The sequence below is a fragment of the Limulus polyphemus genome, unplaced genomic scaffold, assembly GCF_000517525.1.
Source record: "Limulus polyphemus unplaced genomic scaffold, Limulus_polyphemus-2.1.2 Scaffold291, whole genome shotgun sequence".
In the NCBI taxonomy this organism is placed as follows: Eukaryota; Metazoa; Arthropoda; class Merostomata; order Xiphosura; family Limulidae; genus Limulus; species Limulus polyphemus.
Window position 1 is genome coordinate 714409 of NW_013665901.1, and position 13095 is coordinate 727503.

Genomic DNA, 13095 nt, shown 5'->3' on the forward strand with positions numbered 1-13095 from the left:
CGATACTCGTGATGAGCAGAGCACAGATATCCCATCATGTAACTTAACAATAAACATTTACAAATAAGTTTTCATATGTCAATCAGCTATAATATTAAATTACGTTTTGATAAAAGTGAACAAGAAACAAGATGTAATATTAAACCTAAATCATTTGATCAAAGTGGAAAAGTTATCTTGCTGAATCAACAGAACGTGATAGAAATATGTTATTCACAACGGAAAGTCTACGGACTTACAACGCTAAAATCCGGTGGTCTATTCCCCTCTGTGGACACAATAAATAGCTCAATATGACTTTGCTCTAAAACAAAACAAAAAAACATAATGATACTGCAATAAGATACATTGCAGACTGGTAAAGTGCAAAATTCTGAAAAATAAATCAAATTATCACAGAAATAAGACATATTAATGTATTGTATCATAAAATAATATCTTCTTGATTAAGTGTCTTTTCTCTCAATTTCATGTTCGACTCTAAGTTTATTGTATTTGTTTGTTTGTTTTGTCGAATTTCATGCAAAGCAACTCGGTGGCTATTTGATCTAGTCGTTCCTAATTTTGAAGTGATAGACTAGACCACCTACCGCCAACTATTGGAATACTCTGTTACCAGTGAACTAGAGGATTAACTGCCACATTGTAACGCCCCCACGGCTGAAAGGGCGAGCATGTTCGGTGATGGGATTCGAACCCGTGAACCGAAGATTGCGAGCTGAGCGCCCTCTAACTTGAATTCGTGTCTTGTGAACAATTCCTAACATTAAAATGATAATCTAGAATCAGTTGTAGATTGTGCAAGTTTTTGTATTCTGTAGGACAGATTACTGTAATTACTTATGTTATAAGAAGATCCTGGAAAACAAACCCTTCTTGTTTGTGCTTAATTTCTCTGTAAAACGTTAAAAGCAGAAATATCTACTCGATATAGAAATAAAATATGTAGCCTGAAGATGCGCCCTAAATGTCATACTGCACAAGTTGAAGTCTGAATATTGAATATGTGTCCAAATTGTCATACTTCGCAAGTTTAAAATGGAAGATATGTCCAAAATGTCATACTGTACAAGTTGTAGCCTGAAAATGCGCCCGAAATGTCATATTGCACAAGTAGAAGCCTAAAGGTGTGCTGTAAATGTCATACTGCACAAATTTAAGACTGAAAATATATTCGAAAAGTTATATTGCACAACTTGAAGCCTGAAGGTCTGCCTGAAATGTCATATTGCACAAGTTGTAGCCTGTAGATGTGTCCGAAATGCCATACTGCACAAGTTGAAGCCAAAAGTTGATCTTTGATATTTTATACGTTTTCTGTTTAAAAAAGAAAATCACGAATAGTCCATAATATTTACACACGTATTTCTGTGAGTATAGATACACACATCTATATAATCCTTATTATAACCAGGACGTTGCATTGGAATATAGGTCGATTGGTGTTGGGAAAGCGACTAATACAGGAATTTCATGATTGATATTCAAGAAAGTTTTGAAAGCAAATGTTCTACTGGGTTTGTTTGATAAATGGCTTAATTTTCATTGAACTCTACCTAACGTTTCACACATGCTCTAAACATTTACAATTTCATACATGTTCTAGTCCAGTTCAAACAGGGTATGTAGGTGTAAGTGGACTCATCAAATCATTAATGGATAAATTGTTCATGTTGTAATAAAGACAAACACTATCCACGGGTAAACTGTTAATGTTGTAACGAAACAAACACGATTTATGGGTAAACTGTTAACGTTGCAATAAAAACAAGCATAATTTATGGGTAACCTGTGAATGTTGTAATAAAAGTAAACATAATTTATGGGTAAACATATCAAACATTTTTGGGTCAACTGTTACATTTGTAATAAAAATAAGCACAACTTATGGGCAAATTGTTAAAGTTGCAATAAAACAAGCACAATTTATGGGTAACCTGTTAACCTGTTAAATTTGTATGCAAACACTGTGAACTATGGGGAATGTCTTAAGAGGTCAAAATTTGAACTTAACCATATTTGCATTTTGTAAAACCTGTTGATTAATTACACCCAGCCTACTGAGTCAATCTCAAAGAATCTTGGCAGGTTGATAGACAATGTTGAATATTCTAAAAGGATTCAAGATTAAAGTATGAAAGTTGCTGGATTGTTTCTCAAACAACCATGCTTTTCTCATGGTCAGTGAGATGTAGGGTGTTCAAGGGTGGGATCAGCTCAAAATCTTTCTTTGTTGGTAGCTTGAAAGCAAACTGCAAATGTTGTTTATGAAGAAGCTTTGTTATAATTTTGAAATGTTGAGATAAAGTTTATGTTCAAATTATTACTTTGAAATATATGATTGCTGTTAAAATTGCATTGTTTTAATTAAGTTTATACATTCCCCATCAATTGACAGATATTTATTGCATTACGATGCATGGGAGAGAGTCGAGAAAACAAGCCAACAACTTTAAAAAATAAAATATTTCACTAAAGGTAAAGCGTACGCTTGTACATGTCAAAAGAATACACGTGAACTATGGTGCAATCTATTGATCTAGTCTGCTAGCATCCGAGTTTAAACAGATCAGGAAAACTCGACCTGTAAGCCTATAACACCCGTCCAGAAAAAGAAATAACGCTTCTATCTTGATTAATATTTCATCTCTAAAGCTACGTTCTATTGCTTCATTTAAAGTTTTTTTTATTACAAAAGCTATTTGTACCAAATCGTGCAATTATTATACACACTTTCAGTCTTTCATTTTATAAGCTTCCCGTTCTTCACGCTGTAAGAAAATATATTTATTTTTCTAGAGTGCTTAAACACAACTTATATTTTCTTGCTTACAATTTAAAGCGAACATTTCTAATTTCTGAGGAACAGCTATTATGAATATTTTAATTTTCACAATTATATTGTGATAACAACAATGCTCCTACTTTCGATATAAAATCCATCTTTCAAGGGGCAAAAAAACAAAAACAAACATGAAACAAAAATATGAAAAGATAATTTGAATTTCTTCACACAGATCATTTATTGGATCGAAGTATATGCTGCTGTACGTTTGGGCCAGACGTAGTCTAGTGCTTAGCGTGCTCGAACTGCGAATCTAAGGGTTTGTGACCCGTTGCCACAAATATTCGCTCCGCATTTTGCGATCGTGGGTGAGCTAAAAGAGTGACAACCAAATACTCCTATCTGTTAAAAAAAGTGTAATCTAAGAGCTTGGAGGTGGATGCTGTTGACTAACTGCCTTCTCCCTAGTAAATCAATTCAAACTTGAGGCCATCTATGTCTGTGTAGCTCTACGCGAAAAGTCTTAAACAAATAATCTATTATTTGTTATTCATAGACTGATAAATAGATCTTTAAGTGTTTCACAAAGCATTCTGGTAAATATACACAGTCTTAGCGGTAAAAAAAATATATAATAGATTCGAGATACGTAAATAAAGGTCATTGAGCACCAAATTAAACGAAGCTAAATCCTACTATAATATGAGAAGTCTGTTTGTTTGTCCTCTACCTCCTTCTAGACTTTTGTATTTGGACCTGCCAAATATACTTTAATCAACTAGGAATGATTCGTGACGTGTCAAGAAGTTATGTTACTTTCAAAATGTATATATTTCACAGCTGGCTATATATAGATCAGCCAGTGAGGATGGCCACTACGAGTATTGATGGGATCTATCCAGTTTCGTCTTTCATTACATGGGGTATACATACAGTCAATGTACTTTCAGTCATTACTGGCATATTTAGGACAAAAACAGAAAGTGATTAAAAAATGACTCTACAGTTGCACTAAGATTTCAAATCCCATCAATCATTTGAGGGATTTCTTTTTCACACCGTATTTATACACACTTTTAAGATAAACACACTTATATTAAGTGAGATGTTTCTAAGTCACGTGTTACTTATTGCTTTTTGATAAAAAAGCTAAACTGGAAAATAATATGTTACTGAAGTAATCAAGACCGGTAGGCATGAATAATGTAATGCTTATGTATTTTCAATCTTTATATTGTCACTGGCAGATTTAGAAAAAAAAAATCGTTTATAAATCTCTGACCATGCATCGCAAGGATACAACTACTAGTAACAATCATTCATTTAGAATGAATGTATATATATATATTGCATAAAATCTAATATTCAAATACAAAGCACTTTCATAAAACACGGACTGCAGCAATAGCTGCCTTTAACTTATAATAAAAACACCTAGCGGCTGGTAACGAGTAAGTATTATATTTATTGACAGGTTAATTACATTAATCTAAACATGTTTAAACATGTACAAATAAAATCTGGCTAATCAGAGCAGAATGTGGAACTACTTTCAATGAAATGGTTGTGGGACAGTTATACAATCATGCACAATACAAGTAGGCGACTGCTATCTTAACTCTCCACAGTCATTAGGCTCCTCTTCTGAAACTGAACCAGATGCTCGCAGCCGCAACTGGACGCCGTGTCAGTGTACTCACTGTTACATAAATATTTCATGACGTTCAATGAGATTAATTTCACCCATAACAAGACACATAACCTATCGATTGCACTGATGTCAATTACACCCCAAATAGACCAACAAACAGTGTCAAGTTATTCAATTACATACGTTTTAGGTTCTTAGTTATCTGTTTGTGTTTTTGTGTGTTTATCTTTGCTTAACCAGAAAACTGAACAATTGGCTTCCATATTATGCCCAATGAAAGAATAGAATTCGGAATTTTAGCGTCAGATGTTCTCACCTTTACCACAGAGCCACTAAGGTAAGCAAATTATCTGTTAAAACTTAACATCAAATTAGAAATAAAAATGTTGTTGATATAGCATAAACTTTCGATCTCGTCTTTTAATATTCAAATTTCGTTACGTTATGATCTAAATGATATTCATATCATCACTCAAAATTCTGAAAAACACGAAGCAAATTCACATATATGTTACAACCAAACGTATCGTTTATTTGAAGATTAGAAATAACAGTGTTGTTGACATAGCATAAACTTTCGACCTCGTATTTTAAAACATTTTAATATTCAAATTTCTCTCATATCATCACTCAAAATTCTGAAAAACACAAACAAATTCACATATATGTTACAACCAAACGTAGCATGTCATGCAGCTTGTTATTTTGCTTGAAGGCCCGGCATGGCCATGCGGTTAGGGTACTCGACTCGCAATCTGAGGGTCGTGGCTTCGGATCCCCGTCACACCAAACATGCTCGCCCTTTCAGCCGTGGGGGCGTTATAATGTGACGGTCAATCCCATAATTCGTTGGTGAAAAAGTAGCCCAAGAGTTGGCGGTGGGTGGTGATGACTAGCTGCCTTCCCTCTAGTCTTACACTGCTAAATTAGAGATGGCTAGCGCAGATAGCCCTCGTGTAGCTTTGCGAGAAATTCAAAAAACAAACAAATTTTGCTTGAAGCTGATGAAAAGGTCGTAGAATTGCGAGGATGAAAATTTTCTTTTTTTGTTAGTTAGATAGAAAAAAAAGTTCTACGTTATATTTACAAGGGGATACGTTTTTGGTTCTGTGGTACAGCTCTGAATGTTGAAATTTGCGAGTCGGGTTGAAATCCGTGCGATATACAAAATATTCCTCGCACTGTAAGCTGTGGGTGCGTTATCAAAGTGGCAGTCAATTCCTTAGCGTGTAATGTGGTTGGTAAGGTGCTACTGACTAGCTTCTTTCCCACTAGGCAGTAGTTAAAAATTAGGGACGGAAGCAGGTAGCCTTAGTAGCTTTGTCATAAATACAAAATATAGAACATATATTTACAAGCATGGGCAGTCCGGGGGGGGGGCAGGGAGGGGGCATTTGCCTCCCTTAGTAAAATGAGAAACATAATTATTTTTTTATTCATTCCGCATATGTATATGAATTTTATCATTCAATTCACAATTTCACACTACTTTGGCCCCCCCCTGGAAAACTTTACCCCTTCCTGGAAAAATTTCTGCAGACGCCAATGTTTACAAGTGTTTTGTTTATGTAAAACAGTATTATTTGTTTCATAGTTTAAAAAGGAAAATATTCTTTGGGTTACAATTTCATTTAGAAGAGTTTTTTTTTATTTTACTGTAAAAAATTAAAGATTGGTAAGTTAGTTATATTTATTTTTGTATGTTTGTGCGGTATGCGATATTACTTAGTGAATTAAGAATATATAAAGTGAAAAGATACCTAAATTTAAAAATAGAAGTACGTTAGGTTTAGATGTGAACACGATCATTTCGGTTATTTAAGAATGATATTAGAACTAACAATATATTTAATTTCAATACCTACACAGAATATATTGTAGTCTATTTTCCAAATTCCTTTCGACTACTACGTCCAAATTTTACTGTAAGGCTTTAAGTGGGTAACTTATAAGCTAAATGAGATTTTGGGACTGTCAATCGGAGGGTTCATGGTTCGCTGCACTATTCGGTCAGACAAGAGAGTTTTTGTTTTATTGTAACTATGTGTATGTACGTGATAATGGATTTGTTTGGTCTGTTACGGATATTCGAGATTAATAAGCGAGATTATTGTAACCACAATTTTATGCGTGGTTGAGTTTTATGAACTTTTTCCGCTTGTATGTATTCTATTTTATGTAGAATCTGTTTATTTGATGTAAAATGAGATGGAGCGAGACATCACAAGATATACTGCGTCATTCTAGAAGTTACATCCGGTGACGTTTCGTGCTTACATACGCTATTTATTTGGTTGAAAAAGGATAAAACTGAAAATTTATATGGCAATGACCCGCTGTGCAGGTTCAAATCGTCATTTCTGTTGGCAAGAGTGAAAGTATGGCAAGGTTCTTTATGTGTAAGGTAAATTTCGACGAGTGCAGGGTTTCCTCCAACCAGATCAATTTATATTGTGTTCGTAACTAAGTGCAGACAGCTCAACTTATAAAACTGGATTTGCTATTTTAAATATTTTCTACGAGCGTGTAGTTACAGATTCCAATTGTTAAAAGCGATCAGTTAATTATTACGACTTTATACTGTTAGGAATATCTAGAAGTTTTGCAACGTTTTACTCTTTCTTTTAATGACTTTTTTTTTAATTCCTTTGGATAATTGGGTAAAATTTGAACAATATATTGTTTACTAGTGAAGAGAACTACCGTACAATTTCACGATGTTTTATGAGTATGCATTAAAGTCAGACTTTGAGTAATTTTATCTAAACAACAAAATTCAAACAATATGCAATTCTTAATTACCAATAAAAATAATAACTGCAGTTATTAGAGAGAGTTAAGAACAAGACCTTACTCAGAATTACAATAGCATTTAATTTCTGAAAGACTAATAAGAATACTATATTTCTAGGAACTAGACAATCGAATACGAGACTTTATTCAGAGTTATAAAAATGCAAATTAATAGTAGATTTTGGGCATATTGTAGGAACTAGAGAATCCAGTTGGAGACTTGATTCTGAGTTATAAAAATATAAATTAGTAGTAGATTTTGGGCATATTGTAGGAACTAGAGAATCCAGTTGGAGACTTGATTCTGAGTTATAAAAATATAAATTAGTAGTAGATTTTGGACATATTGTAGGACCTAGACAGTCTAGTAGGAGACTTTATTCAGAGTTATAAAAATGTAAATTAGTAGTAGATTTGGGGCATATTGTAGGAACTAGACAATCCAGTAATATGCTTTATTCAGAGTTATAAAAATGTAAATTAGTAGTAGATTTGGGGAATATTGTAGAAACTAGGCAATCTAGTAAGTATATTCTGTGAACAAGCAAGTTCCTGAAGGAACTGAGGCACTAAACAAACGTGTTATTTTTTCCCAATCATCTTCCATCTTAGAATGCTAGAAACTTCGCCATTAAGCTAATAAAACCAGAAGATGGGCTCACTGCTATTCCATTTTCAATTATGAAAATGTAACAAAAAAAAAACAAAAACACCAGAACGTGAACTTCGATCGTTTTATTTAGACATTCTTTCTGCAAGACTTTTAACATACTTTAGGTGTTATACAGTCCAGGCGAGAGTTGTATTCGAAGTTATGAGGGAAAATAAGTTTCTGCAAAATTTTAACAGTTAGGACTCTTTGTCTAGAGTTGTAAGAATATTCATTTATTTATTTTACATACAAGCTTTATAGTATTTCTCTCTGCGATTTCGTTGACTTTCTAAATTATTCATCGTTTGAGATCCTGTTACATAAATATAAGAATTCTATGCTAGCTTCCCTCCCTTTCGTTAATATTAAATTGTCACTTTTCCCAATAATTTGAATACAAAAACATAAAATTGGTGAATGTTGTGGTAACGGTCTGCCTGCGTTTAGTGCTAGCTCCGAGCACACGCATATGTATTCATGCTCACATTTATCGATATTTCAATTTCAGCAGCTAATTCAGGAACAAGTACGGCTAAAATTAGAATGTAATTAATATATGAAGCGATTGATTTGTCTAAAAATAGTTGGATGTTTTCTCAGTATCTAACCAGAATTTTGGATGCTAGTGTGTAGTATTTAATTACCCGAAACTTTATGGATATACATTTGAATAAGTCTACAAAGTTAAGTCTATGGTAATAAGTTCATTTGAATCGCTGTTTGAAGGTTGTGGCCTAGACATACTAACAGTATGTGTGTGTGTTCTGTCAATTCTGTCTAGTCTAACGAAAGTGCATTAACATATACTCCCATTAAACGTTTTCAAATTAATAAGGAATGTTTGAACCTTTCTCTTGTGAATCTGTTTTTGTAGTTCGGGCGTAAACTGCAGGATTTCTAACACTAGAATTCGGAGTTCAATCCCTGGGGCCACAGCGTAGATATACTATTATAGCTTTGCGCTAAAACAACAACAAAAGACCAAAAACTAAATATGCATTAAAGGAAAATGCAGCATGAAAGGTATCCATACATTCATGTATATCTAAGTAGCTTTTTAGAGTTTATTAGGGCTTACCAAAAATAATTAAAAGAAAATGTCTCCTTTTCACTTCAAAAGTAGGAAGGTTCCAAAAATCGAACGAGATAAATTATAATGGAATCACCTGGATGTCGACTATACTGTGAAGTAGGGAGTTCCTTGTAAATCACCTGGATGTCGACTATACTGTGAAGTAGGGAGTTCCTTGTAAATCACCTGGATGTCGACTATACTGTGAAGTAGGGAGTTCCTTGTAAATCACCTGGATGTCGACTATACTGTGAAGTAGGGAGTTCCTTGTAGTTTAACTGCGTTTTTATACTTTGTTTTACTGTACTGTCAGCTGATTTCTTCAACTTTTCATGTTAGCCTCTTTTATTTTCATTTAATCGCAAATAGTTTTCTAAGTCATTTTTTAAACTATTCTGTATTTGACAACATGGTACATTAGTCACAAAATATGGCGGTTTTATCTGTTTTACCCGCGTAAAATCTTCCTTGCTGTAATACATACACCCATGAATCATGGTAAACACGTTACAAAAAATAAATAAAGCTGAGTGTGGGCTTATGGTTACCGAGGATGCATTTGAATTCCATTCTTCGATTAGAGTATCCTAAAAATTGGCGGTGGGTGCTCTTAACTAGGTGCCTTCCCTCTAATATATCAGTTGAATATTATGGATGGCTATGCATAAATAGCTCTTGTGTAGCTTTACGCGAAAAATCTATAACAAGAAGAAAGAAATCTTAGGGATGACGGAAATATGTCTTTTGTACCTGATCAAACATGTGATCTCATTGTTATCTGTGTTGTAGACTGGAATAACATTATTCATTAAACTTCATCAATCCAGTTCCTTTGTGCTGTCACGTATATTTTGGTTATTTATATCCTGCAACCTTTATATATAGATAGTTGTTATTTGTTTTTCTCATTTCTCTTTTTCGTTGTTGATTATTTTAGATATCTTAAACGAATTAGTTTTTTTATTATTGTCATTGTGCTGTACCCGTGGTATAAAACTTGATCATACTGAGCTCAAACCTATTTAACAATGGCGCAACATTGAGTTCAAACCTATTTAACAATGATGCAACATTGAGTTCAAGCTTACTTAACAATATTACCATGATATTGCGTACAAACATGTTTAAAATGTCACAATATAGAATTCAAACTTAATTAACAATGTCGCAACATATAGAATTCAAACTTATTTAACAATGCCACAAAGTGAGGGCATTGTTAAATAAGTTTGAATTTAATGTTACGGCATTGTTAAATATGTTTGAAACAAATTGAGTTCACACATATTTAACAATGCCTCAAATTGAGTTCAAACATATTTAACAATGCCGTAACATTAAATTCAAACTTATTAACAATGCCACAGAATTGAGTTCAAGCTTATTTTACAATATTATAGTAGATTACTTGTTATGCACTTGATATATTTTTGAAAATAAATCCTGATGATATTTCCGTAGTTTGGGTGGGGGTTTTGTACTTCGCCTGAAAAAGTCGGATTTTCTCAACCTTTTCGGAGGCGACGTTTCTACTCATTTCGATTTACTAGCAGAAAGAAACATAGTCTGAACGAAACGTCGTTTCCAGACAGGTGGATAAGTTTGTCATATGGAGGATAATTCTGTCACAGCTAGACAAGGGAGAAAGAAAATGTCAGAGTTTGATGGTTGAAATTTAGTGTAAACGGAACTGCAATATTTTGGTAAAAAAACAAACAAACACATTTATTTTTTTAAATATAACTTTATTACTGGATATACTTCCGCAAGGTCTCCGAAAGTGTTCTGTTTCAAGAGTAGTTAAAACCAAAATTAAGAGTAACAAATATTTTTATTTCTTGCTTTTGAAGTTTATATGTCGTGCTGTGTTGTGGCCTACAGAGTGCATAATTATTCTCGTAATTCGTGGCATGCACACGTTTTACGTTAAGCGTTCCTATGTGCCGTTACTTTAGTGTCTACTGACTGACTGACATACAACACACTACTGTATAATGGTGCGAGTGTTTATAATAGGTGTCTCCTCCAGGTGGCCTTTGGCCACATTTCGGGGAAGTTATAGTTGACTAAGAAAAGAACAATACACTTTGAATCTTTCAGTGTTTTTTTTTTTTCTAGCTGAAATCTTAAAATGTTAGCGAATGTCAGAAAGTTAATAAATAGGAAGAGATTCATAAAGTAGGTAAGTTAGTAACACCTATTCTCCCATTTCATATCACTCCTTTATTTCTTCTAGTGCCTAACATGTGAAATTAACTAAGGATCAAGTCAACGATTAGAATTTGACAAATTTCAATTTTAGGCTTAATCATATCCAACTCTTTCAATACTGAAGATGTTTCCTATACTTAAGTGTGCTCAAAGTTACATTTATATTGATTAGTATTTCATATGATTCCGTGTTTCTACTCATTTCGTAACAATGTTTTAACACCGTGTTCTGGAGCACAGTATGCTTATTTTTTTGTAATTTTGCGTCAGTGTATTTATTTTCTATCCTATTAGGTTTTAACCCTAGGCTGTTTTATACGAAAATGTGATTGGCCTTGTTGGTACAATAGTACATGTTTCTTTTTACTAACTCCAGTCGTTCTTTTTTTAATTTTGTTTCGATGCAACTAATGGTGTAAACTTTAGTTGGTTTCGTTTATATAGTTCAATTTATGTTTATATAATAGCCTACTGGTAGTTTTATTGGAGTACTAACATGTTTGTGGTGTAACTTCCAGTTGTGAATTTCTTGTTTTAGCTACTATGTTTTATTGATACGTTTTATAAATTGTCTCTGTGTGTGTACGTGTATGCACAACGCTTAGAAGCAATATTTTAATTATTTTCAGGTACTTTTCTGTCATTAAAAACTTTAGAACCACATGTTGACACTGAAGGGTTTTGAACGACGTGATGCTTAATTATATTTATTTACTTTGAAGGCTTTATAGCCTTGAAATCATTATTATCACACGTTACTTGGTCATGTATACTTTGAAACTTTTAGGACTACATGATAATTAGTCATGTTTACTTTAATTCCTTTAGACTCGCGTGTTACGTAGTTATGGTGTCTTTAAGTCCGCTAGACTCGCGTGTTCCGTAGCTATGGTGTCTTTAATTCCTCTAGAATCGCGTGTTACGTAACTCTGGTGTCTTTGAATCCTTTAGACTCGCGTGTTCCGCAGCTATGGTGTCTTTAAGTCCTTTAGACTCACATGTTACATAGCTAGATGTATTTGAATCCTTTATGGCCGTTGCAGGCATGGTTCAGTGGTTACAGTGAAGGACTGTGGATCAGGGAAGGCGTCAGTGCATTATTAACATATGGTAACTCCCCACCCCAGAATCTAGAGTTGAAATCTGCAGGAATTGATTTGAAAAGGTAGATTTCGTCAAGTGGCCAACCCTTTAAAACACAAAAAAAGACAAGTACATCTCGGAACGTTACTTGTTACAGCATTATTTATTAAAACCAAGAGCTATTCTATACATATTATGATGGTGGGCCCTGGGCCGGGCTTAATCTAATGGTTAGCGTGCCGGACTGTGAGTCCGAGGATTTACATTTCACACCCCCGCTGCCATAAACTCGTGCTCCGCACTTTGGAATCGTTGGTATGTTATAAGAGTGACGGTCAAACCTAAAAAAGTCTATCAGCTCTGAATTAGGGACGATCATATGAAGATAGCCCTCGTGTAGATTTTCGCGAATATCCGAACCAAACCTTTCGAACTACACCTTGTCCAGTCACGATTGCTCTTTTTTTTGGACCTTTTAAAACTATTTGGCGTTTAGATATAGTTACTTGGGATCATCATATTGTCGTAGAAAAACGGACAGTGGAAACTGTGACGGTAATTAAACGCCGTGTGTGCCTACACACGTTCACATGCGGGGTTATTGTAAGCAAACAATCCACACTTGAGACTGACATGTTTGTCTTAGCTTTGTTGACTAACGTTATTTACAATAGATATAAAATAGATGCACTTCAGTTTTCCATGCGGGCATGAATTTTCACAGCCCCCCCCCCTATAGTGAACGTATATTAATATATCAAAAAAATACAAAGTATACTTTATTTTAACTAATACCCTATCTTGTTCTGTACAGTTCCCCCCCCTCTATAGTGAACGTATATTACTAT